This window comes from Musa acuminata, chromosome BXJ1-7 (genome assembly GCF_036884655.1).
Source record: "Musa acuminata AAA Group cultivar baxijiao chromosome BXJ1-7, Cavendish_Baxijiao_AAA, whole genome shotgun sequence".
In the NCBI taxonomy this organism is placed as follows: Eukaryota; Viridiplantae; Streptophyta; class Magnoliopsida; order Zingiberales; family Musaceae; genus Musa; species Musa acuminata.
Window position 1 is genome coordinate 17,255,232 of NC_088333.1, and position 20,492 is coordinate 17,275,723.

General features: G+C 39.0%; 1 long non-coding RNA gene and 3 other non-coding genes across 5 annotated transcripts; all 4 read left to right on the forward strand.

Moving 5' to 3' along the window:
• The first annotated feature begins 5,299 nt into the window (after positions 1–5,299).
• Positions 5,300–10,220, forward strand: LOC135678950 (uncharacterized). 2 transcript variants are annotated; one of them, XR_010515120.1, is made up of 3 exons: positions 5,300–5,944; positions 9,477–9,611; positions 9,795–10,220. It is a non-coding gene; the product is annotated as an uncharacterized LOC135678950 (long non-coding RNA). The 2 variants fall into 2 exon arrangements; XR_010515121.1 differs by lacking the exon at positions 9,795–10,220 and having other exon boundaries at positions 5,300–5,749; positions 5,864–5,944; positions 9,477–9,787.
• On the forward strand, positions 5,370–5,456 carry LOC135680187 (small nucleolar RNA U31b). The gene has a single exon (XR_010515428.1). It is a non-coding gene; the product is annotated as a small nucleolar RNA U31b (small nucleolar RNA).
• LOC135680178 (small nucleolar RNA Z195/SNORD33/SNORD32 family) lies at positions 5,540–5,629 on the forward strand. The gene has a single exon (XR_010515422.1). It is a non-coding gene; the product is annotated as a small nucleolar RNA Z195/SNORD33/SNORD32 family (small nucleolar RNA).
• LOC135680185 (small nucleolar RNA F1/F2/snoR5a) lies at positions 5,852–5,993 on the forward strand. Its single transcript, XR_010515427.1, has one exon. It is a non-coding gene; the product is annotated as a small nucleolar RNA F1/F2/snoR5a (small nucleolar RNA).
• Positions 10,221–20,492: the final 10,272 nt, after the last annotated feature.

Sequence of the window (20,492 nt, forward strand, 5' to 3'; positions counted from 1 at the left end):
GGGAGGTGATCCCATTAACTTAATCTAGGGGCAATTGGGCCCTTGCAGCGGTAAAAATATCGGTTCAATTATATTCGTTATGATTAAAATCGTTTCAGAAGATGTTAACTTGAAAGCATACAGAAGCGTGTAGTGGATGTAAAGCAAGTAAGGTAGTTTGTAGTTTAAAGTAAATTGCTCAAAAGAAATGCAAACCGAGTTTATAGTGGTTCGGTCATCGTGACCTATATCCACTCCCGATTCTTCCTCCGTTAAGGCCACCGGCATCCACTATCAGTCTTCCTTCAATGGGCGAAGACCAACTACCCTTTTACACCCCTCTTCTCTGTTGAATCTCGAATTTTGATGAAAAAACTAATTGATAGTATTTATCATTTGATTTGTGTTTTGAGTGACGCAGGATGCTTCGATCAGGATGAGACAATTAAAGTAGGAAGAATCATGTTGGGCCAGTGGATCATGTTAGAAGATTGGACGTCTAGCTAGAGGAACAGATGACGTATCGACAAAAGGTTTCGAGCCATGGATTCAGGCATCGAGCCAAGAAGAGCGGATATTGAGCTAAGGATATCGGAGTTGTAGAGTCAACTAGCCAATTGGGCAATAGGCCGCAAGAGAGGACGATGCGCCGAAGAATCGGATGAAGCGTCGATGGACCAATGACATGCCAGACAACATGATTCAAGCTTAGTAATAATTTTCTAGATCGAAGTATGTTTTTACATGTGCCGAATTAACTACAATAGCAAGACATAAAGCAAAATGAAGTCCCGGAGTCAAGGACGCAGTTTTGTTGGGAGTTTGAGAGTTCGTCGGAAGTCCAAACGTTCGTCGGAAGTTCTATAGGAACCAGCCGAGAAGTCTAGAAGCTTGCCAAAGAAGCTCGTTGGAACTCGCCAAGAAGATCGTCGTGAAGTCCAGGAGCTTGCCGGGAGTCCGCTGGAACATTGTCAAGAGATCGTCAGAAGTTCGTTGGAAGATCGTCGGAAGCTCGCAAGAAGAAACTAAACTTACGAACTTATTTAGCTTAGAATATGTCTTAGGAATTGTAGTTAGCACGTAATTGGATTTGGATTTGGGTCAACCCAATTAGGGGCCAGTTGGGCTCATGTAAGAACTGTGTTGAGCCCAATGAAAAGGCCTAAACAGTGACCCATGAGGTGTCACCATCGTGGCATAATTTCTGAGATTGTGTCAAACGGTGGTACTATCGGTCTGGGTGGTGGTACCACCCAAATACAACCTCCGAGAGGCTGCAGGCGGTGGTACCGCTAGTTTGGGTGGTGGTACCGTCCAGCATAGCCTCCCAAGCGGTGGTACCGTCAGACTGGGTGATAGTACCGGCTAGTGTAGTGTTTGTGTCAGACTAACACTAGCGATGGTACCACCCAACACAGGCGATGGTACCGCTCGAACCCAGGAAACCCGTGATGAGATATTATTAGGCTCCAAGTTTGAATCAACTTGAGGCCTATAAATATCTCTCTCATCCCTAGTTAATATACACAAGTATTGGGAGTGAAAAAGGAAAGAAACGTTGCTATAATCTTATGTGAACTCTTCTCAAAGTTCTAAGTGTTAGAATAGTTTGAGAGAGGAGTAATTAAGGGTGTAAGGGTTATCTCCTAAACCCGATAAAAGGAGGATCGAGTTGTAAAAGGTGGTTGGTCTTCGCCTATAGAAGGAAGACCGATAGTGGATGCTGGTGGTCTCGACGGAAGAGGAATCGGTGGAGTGGATGTAGGTCACGACGACCGAACCACTATAAAATTTGATTTGCATTTACTTCTTACAATTTATATTAACTGCAAACTATCTTCAATATGTTTACGAACACGCTTTCAATCTAAGCATATTTTCGGAATTGGTTTTAATCGAAACGAAATGATTTGAAGACATGATTTTACCGCGGTACAAATTCACACCCCACCCCCCTCCCCCCTCCCCTCCTCTTAGTGCTGACTCTTTTCTTGACATTCTCCTTTTCATAGGTTTAGGAGATAACCTTTACAAGCACTCACTCCTCTCTAAATAGAGCTAACACTTAGACTAGAAGAGGAAGATTCTCATAAGAGATTACTATAGCATTTTTTCCTTTTTAAATTCTCTATACTTGTGTATGTTAACCAGGGATGAGAGGGGTATTTATAGGCCTCAAGTTGATTTAAACTTGGAGCCTAAAAATATCTCATCCCGGGTTTTCGGGGTATGGATGGTACCACCGCCTGTAGCTTGACACTCGACGGTACCACCACCTAGTCTAGCACTACCACTGCCCATCTGGTAGTACCACTATCGGAGAGTCTCTCGAAGACTTTATCTGGGTGGTCCCACCGCTTGACACTAACATTGGGCAATACTACCGCCTAACATAGTCTCGGAGACTGTGCTAAGATGATGCCACCTATTGAGTCACTGTTTAGGCCTTTTATTAGGCCCAACACAATCCATACAAGGGCCCAATTGGCTCCTAATTGGGTTGGCCCAATTCCAATCTCAATTATGTGCTAACTATGAAATTTAAGACATTTACTAAGCTAAACAAGTCTATAAGTCTAGGTTTCTTTCGGCGATCTTCCAGCGAACTTCCGACGATCTCTCGGCAATATTCTAGCGGACTCCTAGCAAGCTCCTGGACTTCACGATGATCTTCTTGGTGAGTTCTGATGAGCTTCTTTGGCAAGCTTCTGGACTTCTTGGTCATTTCTGGTGGAACTTTTGATGAACGTCCGGACTTCCGACAAACTCTCGAACTCCCAACGAAATCGTGTTCTTAACTCCGGGACTTTATTTTGCTTTATGTCTTACTATCGTAGTTAATCCTGCACACATAAAACCCACTTCAATCTAGACAATTATTACAAAGGTTGAATTATGTTGTCCGGCATGTCATTGGTTCATCGATGCTTCGTCCGATTCTTTGGCGCATCGTCCTCTTTTGCAGCCTATTACCCAATCGACTAGTTGACTCCTCAACTCCGATTTTCTTGGCGTAATTTTTGCTCTTCTTGGCCCGAAGCCTTCTACCGATACGTCGATTGATCCTTTGGCGCGACGTCCAATCTTCTGACATATTGTTCTCCGGCCCAATATGATTATTCCTGCTTTAATTGTCTCTCCTTGATCGAAGCTTCCTACGTCACTCAAAATATAAATTAAATCATAAACACTCTCAATTGGTTTCATTATCAAAATCCGAGATTCAACACAGATAACATAAGAACTAAAAATAAAAATAAGGGAAAATTCTATTGTAATCTTATGAGTGTTCCCCTCCTTTAGTCTAAGTACTAATTTCTGTTTAAGAGAGGAGTAAATGAGGGTGTAAAGGTTCTCTCCTAAGCCTGTCAAAAGAAGAATAGAGTTGTTAGGGTAGTTGGTCTTTGCCTATTGAAGGAAGACCATTAGTAGATGCTGGTGGCCTCAACGGAAGAGGAATCGGGTGTGGATGTAGGTCACGATGACCAAAGTACTATAAAACTCGGTTTGCATTTACTTTAAGCTCTTTACTTTCATTGCAAACTGCTTTATTAACTTATTCACTACGCTTTTGTATGCTTTCAAGTTAACATCTCTTCGATATGATTTTTTATCGTACGAAGTTTTAAAACTGATGTTTTTAATGAAAGCACTAATTCACCCACCCCCACCCCCCCTCTTAATGTCGACTCGATCCTAACAGAAATATGCCTAAGATGTGTGAGTTAGGAAAATCTAACCTGTGCCAAGAGATATCTGCCATGATAGAGTTATAGGCTGAAATATGCCCGAGGTATGTGAGTTAGGAAAACCTGACTTGTGCTAAGAGAAATCTATCACGATAGAGCTATAGGGAGAAATATGCTTGAGGCATGTGAGTCAAAAAAACTTAGCCAGCATTAAGAAATTCACCAAAGCGAAGATGCAGGATGAAATGTACCTGAGGTAAGTGCATCGAGAAAACCTAACCTACACTAAGAAATTTGACACAACGAAGACATAGGGTGAAATGTGCTCGTGGCATGTGAGTCGAGAAAATCCAACCCATGTCAAAAGAAATCCGTGACGGTGGAGACACATAGCAAAAATACTTGAGGTGTGTGAATCGAGAAAATCCGATTTGCACCAAGAGAAATCTGCCCCGACGGAGATGCATGGAGAAATGTTCTCGAGGCTTGTGAGTCCATAAAGCCCAACCCACGCTAGGGGAAATTCACTACGGTGAAAGTATATGTGAAAATATGCTCGAATTGTTTGAGTCAAGGAAACCTAACCTACACCAAGAAAAATCTGCCCGTCCAATGTGTGTCATGATGCAAAGGGGCAGGTTGGCAATGAGCTTGTTGGATGAATTAAATGTCATACTCTAGGCCCCCCGACAAAAGCCTTGAATCATGCTTCAGGGGGAGTGGGAATAAATGATAGATGCTATCGTGGAAGGAAAAAGATCTAGGTCACCTTGCTCGTTTACCCACATGGACAAAAGTCCAGGGCAAACTGCTCAAGGTTGTCTCCCCCTTGTTACCCACGTGGACAAAACATCAAGAATGGAACGTTGAAGCAATTACAAGTTGTCCCTTTCAAGGCGTGGTATAAAAGATAATCCTTGATACTATGCTAGGGGCTCTCTTCCTAAAAAAACTCGTACGTCCTCGGTGACTAACTTGAGCTTCAGAAGGATTGGGTTAGGAAACTTCCTTCAACATCGATCTTAGTGTACGTACCACCTCGAGAGTCCGACATTTCCTCCTTATAGCTACCTTAAAGCTATTTCGGAGTCATCTCAAACACTTCTATGCCCTCAGGTTTGGACTATGTCTGATTGATTCAGACGTCTGACAACTATTTCTCTCTAACATATCCTAATGGATCGAACCTTGACATAATTGTAATTTATATTGGATAAAAATTTGACAATCAAGTAATCTTATTAGTAAATTATAAATCATATATTCATATACTATCATAATGCCATATCGATCCGGATCAACATTCGTAACCGAACCTGCTCGAACAGCTCCTCTTTATCCCCATCCGTTTGAGAACTCATAAACCCTAAATCTCTCTCTTTGAATTCTGCCTCTTCCTTAATATCTTAATGGATCGAACCTTGACATGATTGTAATTTATGTTGATAAAATTTTTACAAATTATAAATCTTATATTCATATACTGTCATAATTCCATTTCGCATATCGGATCCGGATCAACATCCGTAACCGAACCCGCTCGAACCATCCGTTTGAGAACCCGTAAACCCTAAATCTCCCTCTTTAAATCCCGCCTCTTCCTTTCTTCGTTTCTTCGTCCAAACCCTCCCCAAACCTCGTGCTCTTCTCAGATGATTTCTCTTCCGTTTCGATCTTGAGCGAAGGAATTTGATTGTTTGGAAGCGTGAAGATACGATAATGTCGCTCCAGTCTTACGATCCTTCCGTTATTGGAATGGGCGATGGTGATCGACATATCATCTGATTTCTTCCTTAAAATCCCACTTTCTTCTCTTCATTGGTCTCAGATCCTTTTTATTTTTGCTTTTTTTTTCCGATTTAAATTTGAATGGGAGAATTAATGATTCCAAATCCATTGTTTTTTTCTCTGCAAGGCAGATGATGAATCATCACAACACATGCACTACCATCTGATCTCCCTACTCCACGCAGTAGCGATATGATTTTGTGGAAAGATATTGTTTTTCGTGTGATTTTAGAGGAAATGAAGAATTTGATATGCAGTCGGTGACGAAGATTTAATGAGATGCTGAGTTTCCTGTGATTAACTCACCAAAATTATCACCATCTTTCGGCTGAGATTACACCTATCTGTTCCCAACTTTCTTTTTTTTTTGAACTTAGAATTGATTGTGTGATGTTGAATGCCATTAGGTATCTGATGCTCAGTTCAATGGTCGTGGCTGGGCATCTCGTTATGATGGCAAAAAGGGAAGAGCAGGTCTTGCGACACTGGTAGCTCCATTTCTCAGAGCTTCCTGTTACTTATTCCCTGCTTACACGCTCCGTAAATCGTTCATCCATCAATGTTATATTATATATGTGCCACTTTCATTTTGTTGATATGTTGTGCATTTTATATTATTGTGTCAATTATTTCTTAACTTCAAATTTTAATGTTTGATAAACATTTTCCAGTTTCTATAAGTAACAGTTTTGATTGATGTATTGTGCATTTTTATCATATTTATTATATTTGAACTCTTTGCTTGTCAATGTTTGATAGACATTTTTCCAATTTCTGTAGTCTTATAATTGCTTCTACATTTCAGCCATGACATATTTGATAAATATTTAATGTTATTTAAGATTTCATCCTTAGATGTATTTGCATTTTGCCTGTACGAGGTTAGGCCTCAATTGCATGGAAAGTCGAGATAAATTCTTTGAGGAAAAATCTATATATTATATATATTTTTTCTTTGGTTTATTTAGTTCAAGAATGTTCTCATATTTAGCACTATTCTAATTCATTTGAGTCCTAATGGACTGGACAGCAGGTGGTGACTTTTCATTATGCAAAATTGTGCATTTCGCATCAATCATAGGTTTGTTTATGTAGTGAGACAGGATCCACTGATTGATTGTTCGGAAGTTAATTTGTTGTAAATAGTTCATTTGCTAGCATTTAGTTGCTTGTGTGCTACTTGCGGCACATGTACATGCTACTAAACTCTCATATGCTATTAGTGTATTTGCTATTTGAAATGCTCTTTGTTGCTTTAGCAAATTGGTTTGTAAGATATTCTATGCATTATCTCATGTGTTGCCACCTTCTTCACGTATCCATCTTTCCCAAGTAACATTTGTATGTTGGAACATTTTGTTACTTGCATCTGTGATTGTTGCCTATAATAGTTTTTTGTTTGTATTTGTTTCTTGCAAACATATCTAATCGCAAAGAATCCAATATTCTAAACATCCTAATGAAGTATAACTTTAGGATAAAAATGCATAAAGATGGTGTAGAATTATAATAAAATGGAAATTCTGGTGTTGTCGTTGGCAATTATGAAATTTGAAATCATTTGTTTATGTTGATGACTACTACTACTGTGAAGAATGCAAAAAAATAATGAGTAGTCTGATGTGATGCTGAGTAATGAGTAAATGGATTGGCAATGTATTCTTTATGAAACACAAAAAAGTAGTCACCTTTGGTTGTCTAATGTAGTCATTCCATACTAAAGTTATGTTTTGATTCTTCCATTGATGGAGCTGTGAGTCAAAAATTGTTTTCTCTGGGCATCACACAATTGTAGCTTCAGGAATTTGTTATGACGCTATAGTTGCATATTGATGTCTGTTAGCAGTGCATACTAGTAGTTTTGACAAGCCCTGTAACTGTGCCAAAGCCCTGTAACTGTAGTTCCAAATTTTCTATCAGTGATATCAGATGCATTGCACAAACATTTATCACCACTCTTGTTTCTTGTAGATGTCTTGTTGGACATTCATTTTTTTCATTACCAGTAGTTAAATTCTGAAAGCTGATATTTTGAAGCTGCACTAAGGATCTAGTCATGAGAGTTCAATGTAGTATGGAAAAAAATTAGCCTGTGCCAGTGTCATGAAAAGCTGGATCTGAGCAAGCATTTTTTTTCCCTAAAGCCAGTATTTTGATATTCTTGAATTGCACAGACTGAAACTGGTGATTTGAGTGCAACGTAGTATGGAAATATTTAGCCTGTGCCAGTGTCATGAAAGCTGGATCTGAGCAAGCATTTTTTTTCTAAAGCCAGTATATTGACATTCTTGAGTTGCACAGACTGAAACAGGATCAAGACATGAGAGTGCAACATAATATGGAAAAATGTAGCCTGTGCCAGTGTCATGAAAAGCTGGATATTGACATTCTTGAGTTGCACAGACTGAAACTGGTGATATCTCATGGCTAGGACATAGAAGCTCATCTATACTAGTAGGTAGGATGCAGAATTATTGATGACCTCATTAATAGTCTCAATGTTGTGAAGAGATGTATGTAGTATATTCTATATTGGTTGTGTCACATAAAACCTCTCTACATACAGTTTGATCTATTGTGTTTCTACATAATCCAACTGATGCTGCAGTGGTGTATATGAATTAGGTCTCTTTTCTTTTAAACTGAAAATGTTACAAGATAATATCACAATGTCTTGGATTTCATGTAGTTTAGGAAAAGCATATTTTTAATTGGATGAATCTCGAAAAAGAGCCCCTGCTTTGGGGCTTTTCTTGAAAAGGCTGTTTTTTTTTTATATTTCCTAAAGTGTGCCCTTCTTTTTGGATTGGTGAAATTTCCTAGTTGTTGTGATTTTGTATAGTTTTATTGTGTTTTCCAAAACAACACTATAAGTTGAGTGAAAAATATTATTAATTGATATTGAAGCTTCACTATTTGGCGGTTTTTTCCGAAGTCAATAAATATAGTTATTTGAAACTTTATTTTTTATATGAATTGGTTTCTATTGAGTTTTGAGTCCATTTGCCTAGATTACAGTATTGTAATTTGGTGGAGATAACAAAAGCACCCTAAGTGAAAAATAGGGATAACTGGATAACTTGTTTGGCTATGTTATGATAGGCGATGAAGGGGTAACTAATCTATGGTTACCATAGGAATTGGTTTAGGATTAATTTGCATATTGGAAACGAAATAGGGATTACAATGTCTCTGCTTCCTCGTATTAATATGTGTATCTGACATATTTGGTTGCTAGTCAATTGGTTTTTTCCAGCTTTAATTGATGATGGAGTAAATGAGCATGTTGCACTATTGCAAGCCCCACCGATCACTAAGGAAAAGTATAAGGAAATATTTTCCTTCAATTGGATAAGTTATGACACCATTTGATTTAATATATCTAATAGCTGTCCATGGAAAAAGAAAAGATTATCTAGAAAACCTATATTACATGCCAAGTAGGCAGGTTATTAGAATTTTAAACATATTTACCTAAGCAAAATGCTGAAAAATTAGCAGACCATTAGAATGACATGACGTATGTTTGTCTCCTTCAGAACTTTCAATATACATAGATGTAATTTTTATTTCTTGCAATCAAAATGTTGTGGCAGATCTCTGGACACCATTGGGTTTGTCTCGGTGGTCGTGAACACTTCCCATCTAGCATTTTCTCTCCTTTCCAGCTCTCTCAAGTTTGACCCTTGGTTCTTGGGTTGGATGGGCATGTAGTATATTTTGATATGTTTTGGTTGGTGAATCTGGTCCTGGATGATCATGTACGTGGAGCAGACATTTGTTTTGCGTTACAACATATGATACTTCATAGAAAATTGATTTAAATTTTAGTTGATTTAAATTGATTTTATATGTTGAAAGCAATAGTTCTATCTGCTACTTCTATGTTTCTGAGCTATGTTTCTCCCAGGTATGATGAGTTAACTTCGAATTTTGACATCACTTTGGAGTGTTTTTAGTAGTGCAACCACAAAAGTTCTGCATATCAAAATTGCTGATGTTATCTAATATATTGAACAGAACATTTAGAAGAAAGATTTCTACAGTTTGAAAGTGATGTACTACGCACATTGCATCAAATCAGAGTGATTGGATAAACTGTGGCCGGGGCTTGGATATAATTGTTGAACCAAATGTTTAGATCATATGAATCAGGTGAGTAAAGTTGTGCTCAGAGTCACAACAGGAGACAAGTGAGGTGTTCGGACCTTGGATATCAGCTTGATTGCCATTTCTTTTCGTAAAGCTATAATGGTTTACGTGCTGGAACCCAAAGTTAATGATTTGAATGATTTGTTTACATGGACAATGACAGTTGTTTTCTTTGTCATTCGTAAGGGAAGCTGCAGTGGACTGTAAATTTTTGGGGTTTATGTTATGCATAGGACACCGAACACACAAGTGGCATCACCTTCATTCAAATGCAGAAGAACGATCACATTATTACCTATCCAGATTCTTCTTTTGTTGGGAATTCATCGTTGACTCCGTTGGACTTTTGCGGAGGTTTGTCAACATGTTGGAAGGTCAATATCATATCTGGTAGCATTGCAATCTTCATTCTGAAGGCTAATGTTTGTCAACATGGGAATAATTATTTCTGTTGACACCGGTCAATGGATCTCCACAAGTTAATTGACATTAATTCCGATGGTGCTGACAGTGTCCGTGCCTCGTGAGAAAACCAACTGCCACAGCCCTGTGGGTTGTGACAAGAGTGCACAGAGAGTTATCTAAGACATGTTTCAATCCATCAGTTGGATCTATACTTCGAATAAACATTACATGGGATAAGAGCGTACCAAGAAAGCTTCAACTGTTAGGTTATCTGTCAAGAACCCTAACATAATTATGAAATGACTCAGAGCATCTTCTTGAATGTCAAGAGTTTTAAATACGAGAATATTGTAGCTATCAGACAACCATAATTAATACGAATAAGAGAAAGACGAGACCTGTGGGCACCAAAAAGACAGCGATCATCAGTTGCTGGGAAACTCTCCTGGAAATTGACATGATGATGCAGCTGAGCAGAACAAGACGAAGGAAGACTTTAAATTCTAGGTTGCTTCCTTATACTTTTCAATAGAAAGACCAAGGAAGACTGTCGATTGCAAACAAAAGCAAGTCGCTCATCTACTAATGCGACAGCAAGTTTGCATCATCTCTGAATCTTAGGTGATGCCACTTGTTTGTTCTTCTGAATTGACTCATCACAGTGCATCCCTGAGGCAGCAGAGTTATCAGACCACCTCGCTAAGTCCTCTGGTTCTCGGTCGTGAGATTGATGAGCAAAAGATTTAAAAAAAAAAAATGTTGCTGCCATTGGCTGAGGTGACCGACCGTTGCATCTCAGTGATTCCCATCTTTGGGATGCCTGGCATAGGGAAGACGACTCTCTCTCAACTAGTCCGGAATGATAGAGTCTGTGAAGAACCATTTTGAGCTTAGACTGGGTTTATATGTCTCAGGATTTTGATATGATGAGGATTATGAAGACCATCATCGAATCCATCGATGGTTTTCAGTGTGATTTTGTCATCATCGACAATCTTCAGAAAGAACTCAGAAAGTCAATTTGATCTCTAATAAAGTGGAAGTCGATGGTAATGTATTTTGTATGTAAGTGAAACATTGAATTGACGCATAGGTAGATAACATTGACATTATCATAGTATATTATAGGAGTGGATTGGGAGCTGATATTAAATTTCTGTAATAGATTGGTGATCTAATTGAGTTCTACAGTGATGGTGGTAATAGCTCGGTATTCAACTTCAGTGATGGATCTTGTAATTATTTTTTATTTCTTAGAACTCTAATTTATTGAATTTACTCCAATGAAAATAATATAAGTTGATATAAACATTCTATCACCAATATTGTTTGCTTAATGAACATTGAGTAAGGCACGGAGATAAAGAGATGAGTATTTACGAAGAAAAAAATTCATGATTGAGAGTTCCTTTTAGATATCGTAGGACTCGTTTTACTATAAATCAATGCATAATAGAGGGCCGATACATAAATTATGATAATTTATTGATTGTAAATAAGATGTTTGGACGTGTAAGAAATAAGTACTGTAAGGAGCCAAGTACTTGTCGATACTATGTGAGATCCATAGTAAGGTTGTCATCATATAATTTGAGTGATTTAGTAGTGGAGAGTTGACTGACGACTTCTTTGGCATTCTGTATATTCGTCTTTGATAATAAATCTTAAATATACTTCTTTTAAGATAGGAAAAGATTAGAAGATGTGAATGTTGTTTCTACTCCCAGAAAATAATTTAAGGTTTCTAGATCTTTGATAGAGAATTGATATGCTAATTGCTTAAGGATTTACTTAATTTTTATGTGATTATTATCTATAATGATAATATCATCCACGTATACCAATAGATATATGGTACTTCTTTTTTGTTATCATAAAAATAATGAGATGTTAGACTTAGAGTTGACAAAGTAAATTGACGCTAAAAACAAGCCAAGTTTGATATATTATGCTCTTGGAGCTTGGTAAAGTCTATAAATAGCTTTTTTTTGTAAATATGGCTTAGATATTAAGGATGAATGAAGCCGGGAGATTACTGCATAAAGATTTAACTAGATAAGGTCCCTTTAAAAAAATATTACTAACATCCGGTTAACGTATGTGCCAACCTTGAGTGACAGTCAAACTTATGATGAGACGAATTATTATCGGTTTAACAACTACACTGAATGTTTTAGTGAAGTCAACACCTGATTATTGATGAAATCCTTTGGCCACTAAACGTGCTTTGTATCTGGTAATGGATCCATTTTAGTTTCGCTTAATTTGAAAGATCAACTTATATTCGATGATATTTTGTGTGTGATAAAATGGTACAAGGGTCCATGTGATATTATGGAGTAAGGCATCATATTTTTCATATATGACTTTGTGCTAATGTGAAGATTTTTGGGCTTGGGTGATGATTGTGAGTTCAATAGTTTCAAGTTGAGAGCTTGTGGTAGTACGGAGGTCAGGATTTGATGTGGTTTGAAGATATCATTTTTGAAGCGTGTTGTCATGTGATATTCAAGCATAATGGTATTATTGGGCTGTGTTGGAGGTATGAGAATTGGTATAAAATTATTGACATATACTTGATCAGGTTGATGCACTTCAGTGTCACTTGGTTGAGGAGAGGACAAAGACATCATTTGTGGTGCCAAAGGTACTGTTTAATCGAGCATGAGAAGTAGGTAAAGAAGTTGCAAAGAAGGTGAGGTGTTATTGAACTGGAGTGATAAGGGAGTATATGTCTTAAGGAAGACTATTGATTGACATGGTGAGAGGTGTGTTTAAGAGAGTTCGAGGTGTACTCATATGAATCCAATAATGCATAGTTGTTGGAGTGGCTAGTATTGCTAAATCCCCATGGTTTGGAAAGGAAAAATAAACTCGACAAAAATAATATGACATGATGTAAAGACTTTTTAAGTTTGAGGATCATAGTACCGGAAAGTATTATATTCAAGAGAGTACTGTATGAAGATGCAAAACTTGGATCTTTGTATTAATTTATGTGAAGCGTAGGGGTGTAGCTAAGGATAACATAAATAATCAAATACTTTAAATTTTTAAAGATTTAAGATTTTATAAAATATTTTTTTAAATGGTGACTAGTGTTAGTCATAGGTGCCCTGCAAGCCAATCACGTGAGTGATGATACGTGTGGTTTGACATGCAATCTTTTTGTTTATTATTATTATTTGATATTTTATCACTTTATATTGCTTGTTATATAAATATATAGTGATGTCCAATGGATCTATGCAATGAGAATCAGATCGTGATGAAATCACGATAATGAGACCGATTCGCCTTTAAACACAGATCTTAAATAATCTCGATTATAGATTACGCGAGGGAAACATCGAGATAATCGGACAGATTAGTGTGCTATATATCCGTCTATATGATGGATGTAGCTAGTCTCATAGCTGCTCGTGTGGGAACACTAGGGATACAATGCAGGTGCTCATTGGAGAATGAGTTCACTGATTGATCCGCTCATGGAATGCTAGATGGTTGATGATGCCTTATTGTCAGACAACGATTTCGTCGTCCTAGTGGTGTATCTGGTCCTTAGACTTGAGATACCAAGGATGTCCTGTATGAGAACTCCACTCTTTGATACCAGACTTATATGTCTAGAGGTTCCAAATCTAGCACGATCGGTCGTTGGGAGTGGTAGCCAATTTTACGAGAGCTATTGAGTGTCGATATAGGATCATCCGCTCTTGGTGTCATGAGAGGAATATCTCATGTGTTCTTGCTTAGACAAATCCCTAGTTAGGGCCATTCGGATTTAGAGAGAAAGAGTTCTTCAAGAGAATCCGATTAGTGCAAAACTTGAGTAAAAACTATATGGGCTTGATAGTACTATTGGAAAATCTTGGGGGTGACATCATATGCGCAGCGGAAGAACAAGAAAAAATAAAATCCCTAATTTCCCAAAAAGATGTTCGATGTAGTGCGAAGATTGGTGCGAAAAAATCCGCAAAACAAACTGCGTATAGAATAGATTGTGTTACCTAGGGAGATCGTATATCTCTATTTCCTTGCAGATCTCTAGGAGAGGGTGAAGGAGGTCAAGCGTCCTCCTCTCAGACCTGCTCTGAGGTGGAGAGGGGGAGGAGAATAGGAGAGGCAAGCAAAAGGCTCTAGCTTATGAACCACTGAATCCCTCATATTTATAGAGGTCCATTGTCAAACCCTAATGGATCCTCCCCTAGTGGGTATTGGATCTGCATCCAATTACCCAAGCCTTTTAGATTAGTGGATCTCTATCCAATAATCTCTCATGGGCTCTTATTAGATCTCGTCCATGGAATCAAATAATTCAGGGGCTTATTGGATATCCAATAAGATAGGGGCTCTAGCGGATATCTCATATCCGAACCTCTACTCATCGCAATGCCTACCATATGTGTATGACTCTCTAGGCCCAATATCGAGCTGGTCATGAGTTATACTTATTAGAACTCCTTCTAAATTAGTAAATTATTATCTCTATAATAATTCACTCGACTCATCGACTACGGACGTACTAGGCCACTATGCCGTAGTCCCCAAACGATACAGGGGAATCCAATCCATTGGACCTGTCTATCCTTAGTTACTGTATACCGGGTATGGTGTTGTCAGACCTATACGGTTTCTTCCCGAGTCTCGTTCTAATCGGATTCTCCTAGAGAACTCTTTTTCTCTCAATCTGAATGACCCTAGCCAGGGATTTGTTTGAGCAAGAACACATGGGATATTTCTTTCATGATGTCAAGAGTGGATGATCGTCTATCGACACTCAATAGCCCTCGTAAGGTCGACTGCCACTCCCAATGACCAGCTGTACTAGATCTAGGACATCCAAACCTATAAGTTTGGTATCAAAGAGTGGATTACTCATACAGGACATCCTTGGTGTCTCAAGTCTAAGGACTAGATACACCACTAGTACTATATCCCTAGTGTCCCCACACTAGTACTATATCCCTAGTGTTCCGTAAGCAGATCAATCAGTGAATTCATTCTCCAATGAGCACCTGTACTATATCCCTAGTGTCCCCACACGAGCAGCTATGAGACCAGCTGCATCCATCATATGGATGAGTATACAACACACTAGTTTGTCCGGTTATCATGATGTCCCTCTTGAATGGCCTATGACCAGGATTATTTAAGATCTGTGTTTAAAGGTGCATTGATCTCATTATCGTGATCTCATCACGATCCAATTCCCATTGCACAGATCCAAGGACATCACAATATATACATGTATATATGCAATAGTTAATATAAAGTGATAAATGACAAAATATAATAAGCAAAAAGATTCCATGTCAAGTCACACGTGCCATCACTCACGTGATTGGCTTGTTGGGCACCTATGACTAGAAAGTACCATGCTTGGTATACAGTTTCTAGGGTATTAGATGGATGAGGGACTATAGATATATGGTAACTGAGGACATATCGATTTAAATGATTGGATTCACTTGTATCGTCTTAGGACTACTGCGTAGTGGCCTAGTACTTCCATAGTTGGTGAGTCAAGTAAATTATTATGGAGATAATAATTCACTAAGCCAAAAGGAGTTATGACAAGTATGACTCACGACCAACTCAATATTGGGCCTAAAGGGTCACACGCATATGGTACGCGTTGCGACGAGTAGAGGTTTTGATGTAAGAACCGTTGGACCCCCTATCTTATTGGATATCCGATAATCTCCTGAATTATTAGATCCTATGGATGAGCTCCAATAAGAGCCAATGAGAGATTATTGGATAAAGATATACTAATCTAAGAGGCTTGAGTAGTTAGATGGAGATCTAATCCCCAATAAGGCAGGATTCTTTAGTGTTAGTTGATATGGGGCTTCTATAAATTAGAGGGAACCAAACACCCATAGGCTAGAGGTTTTCTTGGTTGCCACCTCCTATTCTCCTCTCCCTTTCTCCTCCTTAGATAGCAGGCTTGGATATTTCAGGAGTGTTATCGCAGCCTTGCTGTGTGGATCACCATTAGAGAGGAGGACAATTGATCTTCTTCATCCTCTCCTATAGATCTACAGTGATTCAGGAATATACGATCTCCCTAGGTAACACAACTATCTCGCGTGTGGTTTTTAGTTTTGTAGATTTTATGCACCAATCTTCGCACGATGATGAACACATCTTTGGGAAATTTGAGAATTTTGTTTTCTATTCTTTCATTACGCATGTGATGTCGCCCCGAGATTTCCCTTCAGTGGTATTAGAGCTAGGTTATTCGTGTGATAGATTATTTTTAAACTGCGTGTGTTGTGTTTTAGAGAAGCTTTTAACATCAAAATTTTTGACACAATAGCAAGGAAGGGCAGCAACTATTGTCGTATGTGTAGCCACCCGCAGTGACAACCGTAAGGGCGGTGAGCGCAGGTAGGCGGCACAGCACCGACGCAAGCGCAACGTAGCAACTATTCTCTACGCCTACAACAGCAAGCCGACGACGTGTTTGTAGTAAGGCTTGTGGCCAGCCCCGTTGGCCACCCACGGGTGCCCCACTCGCGGGCGTTGCCTGTGGGCACAACGCTCATAATAGCCGCGCCCACAAACGTAACCTACGGGCATAGCACCCGTAAGGGCGGTGTCGCCCGTGGGCCTACCAACAATAGCAGCATAGCGCCCATAGGCGCGATGCTTGTGGGCATTGCACCCTCAGGCACAGTGCCCGTGGGGGCAATGCCACCCGTAGGGGCGATCGCCGCCTACGGGGGGTGGCGCTTGTAGGCACAACGCCCGACGGCGGGGTGGCGGCGACCGCAATAAGCAAAGGCAAGGGAGGGAATTAGGTTTTTGGGCAAAAGATAATTTTGCCCCTCAAAATTTTAGAAATTATGAGTTCTATTTTTTATCCAAATTATGAAAATAGCCCTCATAATTCGAAAATTCCCTACATGTCCCTAATTTTAAAAATATTAATTAATTAAAAATTTTAATTAATTATTATTAATATTATCTAGTAGTCCTACATAATGATATTTATATGTGAAGTATAATGTGGATGAATGATCATGGACCATGTGATGTGTGTGTATTTATGATTATTATTATTGAGGCCTACGAGCCTCCATTTTATTTCTCGTTTATTGTCGGGCCTGCGTGCCTATGATTAAGTTGTAATCACATGAGGAGGCGTAATGGGAGTGTGGAAGCGATAGTGGGACCGACGAGGCTCAGACGGATGATCGCGATGCACGGAACCGATAAGGACGGGATGGACGATCATAGGGCATGGAGATGCATCGCTGCACACATAGATCTTGATGTGAGTGATTAGGCCCACTAGTTGTGGTCTATGATTATCTGGTGTGATTGCTAATGTGATGTGTGATTGCTTGTACACCTTCTAGATATGTATATATATTTTCATGCGATATAGATATATATTAAATATGTATATGTGTGATATGTCATATTAAAAGCCCAAATCAAAATCCCCTCTCTCAATAATATTAAGTCGGTAAATGTGAGACAATTAGATTGACCTACGTGGCCTTCCATCGTTATAGGTAGGGACCGATTCTCGATGTAGGTTGAGTTGGTCGAGTCCCTCGAGGCTCACCTATATTGTGATTCGCTATCTTGCCTACGACATAGAGATGTCACCGGTGACATGAGGACATGATATGCTTGGTCGAGTACCTCGAGGGTATATCATCGAATCAGACTCATCTTGTAATAATGGTATTGACTTAACCGAACATCATGGTTAGTCGAGTCCCTTGAGACCATGGTGGTTTAAAGGCCGAACAGGATGGAAATCATAAAGAATTGTGATCGGCAAGAGTTGCCTATCATTTGGGCTTAGTATGATTGGTCAAGTCCCTCGAGGTTATACTAAGACGCTGATTGGATCCCGATCCCCACTAGAAGTTTGCCGGAGACTTTCATTTCACGTGTTGAGGGTGTCACGTAGGAGTAGATTAAAATAAAAGTCTATATCTTATTTATTTTTCTACGAAATTTGCATATTATTTATTTCTGTTGCATCTTTATTTTCATAAAATGTCGCTTTCAAATCCCTTACGTGGCATACTTGATGTAAGGGATTGGCTCACTAGTCCAAATGTCAACCACCTCACTAGTCTAAATTATACGGATTGGCTCCGTAACTTGAGAATTGTTCTCACAATGGAGAAAATCATGTACGCCCTTGACATAGTGATGCCTACACCTGAGGAAGGGGCAAGCGAGGATGAGATCGCTCGCTACGTGAAGTACATAGATGACTCCACTCTTGCTCAGTATTACATGTTAGGCTCTATGATTCCTAAGTTACAAAGATAGCATGAAAAGATGGATGTCAGATTCATTCTCCTACATGTTCGTAAATTATTTACGGAATAGGGAAGGACACAACGATATGAGATATCCAAGAGCCTCTTCCGCGATAGGATGACTAAGGGGACACCGGTTCAGAACCATGTCCTAAAGATGATTGAGTGGATAGAGAAACTTACAGGTCTAGAAATGGTCTTAGAGGAAAACTTGTGTGTAGATCTTGTGCTTCAGTCCCTACCAGATTCCTTTTCATAGTTCATAATGAATTTTAATATGAACAAGCTTGAGGTGACTCTTCTTGAGCTCCTCAATATGTTGGGGGAGGCAGAGAGCACTATCAAAAAAGAGAAGCTAGTTCTCTATACTAGTGAGATCAGAAAGAAAAGGAATGCAAAAAGTCTCCTAAGAAGGGCAAAGGCAAGGGAAAACTAGGTAAAGCAAAGGTTGCTAAGAAAGACCCAACAAAGGTCAAAGGTCCATGCTTCTACAACAGCAAATATGGGCATTGGAAGAGGAACTGTAAAGAGTACCTTGCTGAGAGGGTAAAACAAAAGTTTAGAGAATCTTCAGGTACATTCATGATCGGTCTCCATTTGTCAGACTCTTATAATAACACATGGGTATTGTATACCGGTAGTGCTTATCACATTTAGAATTTGTTGTAGGATCTGGCATGACCTAGGAGATTGGTGTGAGGCAAGATGGACCTAAAGATGGACAATGGAGTAAAAGTTGCTGTAGTAGCTGTTGGCGAGGTCACATTACATCTGCTTGGTGGAGCTATTATTGCATTAGATGCATGTTATTTTATTCCTTATATTATCAAAAATATTATTTTCATTTCATATTTAATAATTAGTGGATATAAATTTATTTTTGAGAACAATGATTGTCCAATAATATTATATGATGAGATCATCACGAGAGGAACATTGCATAATGATTTGTTTATACTAGACACTACTCCATATATCATGAATGCAAGTGTGTCTAAGAGAAAACGAGATGAGGTGAATGGTGCATACCTATGACATTGTATGCTAGGTCAAATCTATAAGGGAATGATTCAAAAGTAGCTAAAGGATGTGTATCTAGATCTATTCGACTATGAGTCATATGCAACTTGCGAGCCTTGCCTTCGTGAAAAACTGACCAACTCTCAATTTAGTGGAACTAGAGAGAGAGCCACTAGGTGGTTACTCATACATAGTGATATATGTGGACCCATGTCAACTCATGTCATAGGTGATTACTCATATTTTGTTACTTTTACTGATGATTTCTCAAGGCATGGACATGTGTACTTGATAAAGTACAAATTCGAGGCCTTTGAGAAATTCAGAGAGTATAAGAATGAAGTGGAGAATCAAACTGGAAAGAGTATCATGACTCTTTGATCAGATCAAGGAGGTGAGTACTTGAGTATAGAGTTCACCCAATTCCTTAAGGACCATAAGATTCTATCCCAATGGACACCTCCTTATACACATCTCCTTATACATATCAGCTTAAAGGTGTATCTGAAAGGAGGAATCATACATTGTTAGACATGGTATGGTCCATGATAAGCTTCGTCGAGCTTCCCATCTCATTCTAGGGATACGCCTTAGAGACCGCAGCTTACCTTCTGAATAGAGATCCAACTAAGTCAGTAGTGTCTACACCATATGAGATATGGAAAGGGAAGAAGCCCGATTTTAAGGTTATTAAAATTTGGGGCTACCTTACCCACGTTAAAAGACACAACCCCGATAATATCCTAAGGAAACTTATGGGTATTATTTCTATTATCCCGAGGATCAAAAGATCTTTTTAGCCAAGAGAGCGGTGTTTCTTGAGAAGGAACACATTCTTGGTGGAGATAGTGGAAACATGATAGAGCTGAGCGAGGTTGGAGAACCTAGCTCAAGCATCACTCTACAGATCGAGTCTTTTCAAGTACCTAGCACACAAGTTACTGTTAGGAAAAGAGTTGGCACTAAGGGGGGGTGGGGGTGAATTAGTGTAGTGGTAAAAATTACGTCGGTTAAAAACTTCATTGCGATTAAATCCATTTCCGACGAAAAACCGTTTCGTAAAGGTATTAACTTTGAAAGCATACGAAAGAGTGTAGTGGATGTAAAGCAAGTAAAGTGGTTTGCAGTAAAGTAAATTGCACAAGAGAAACGCAAACCAGAT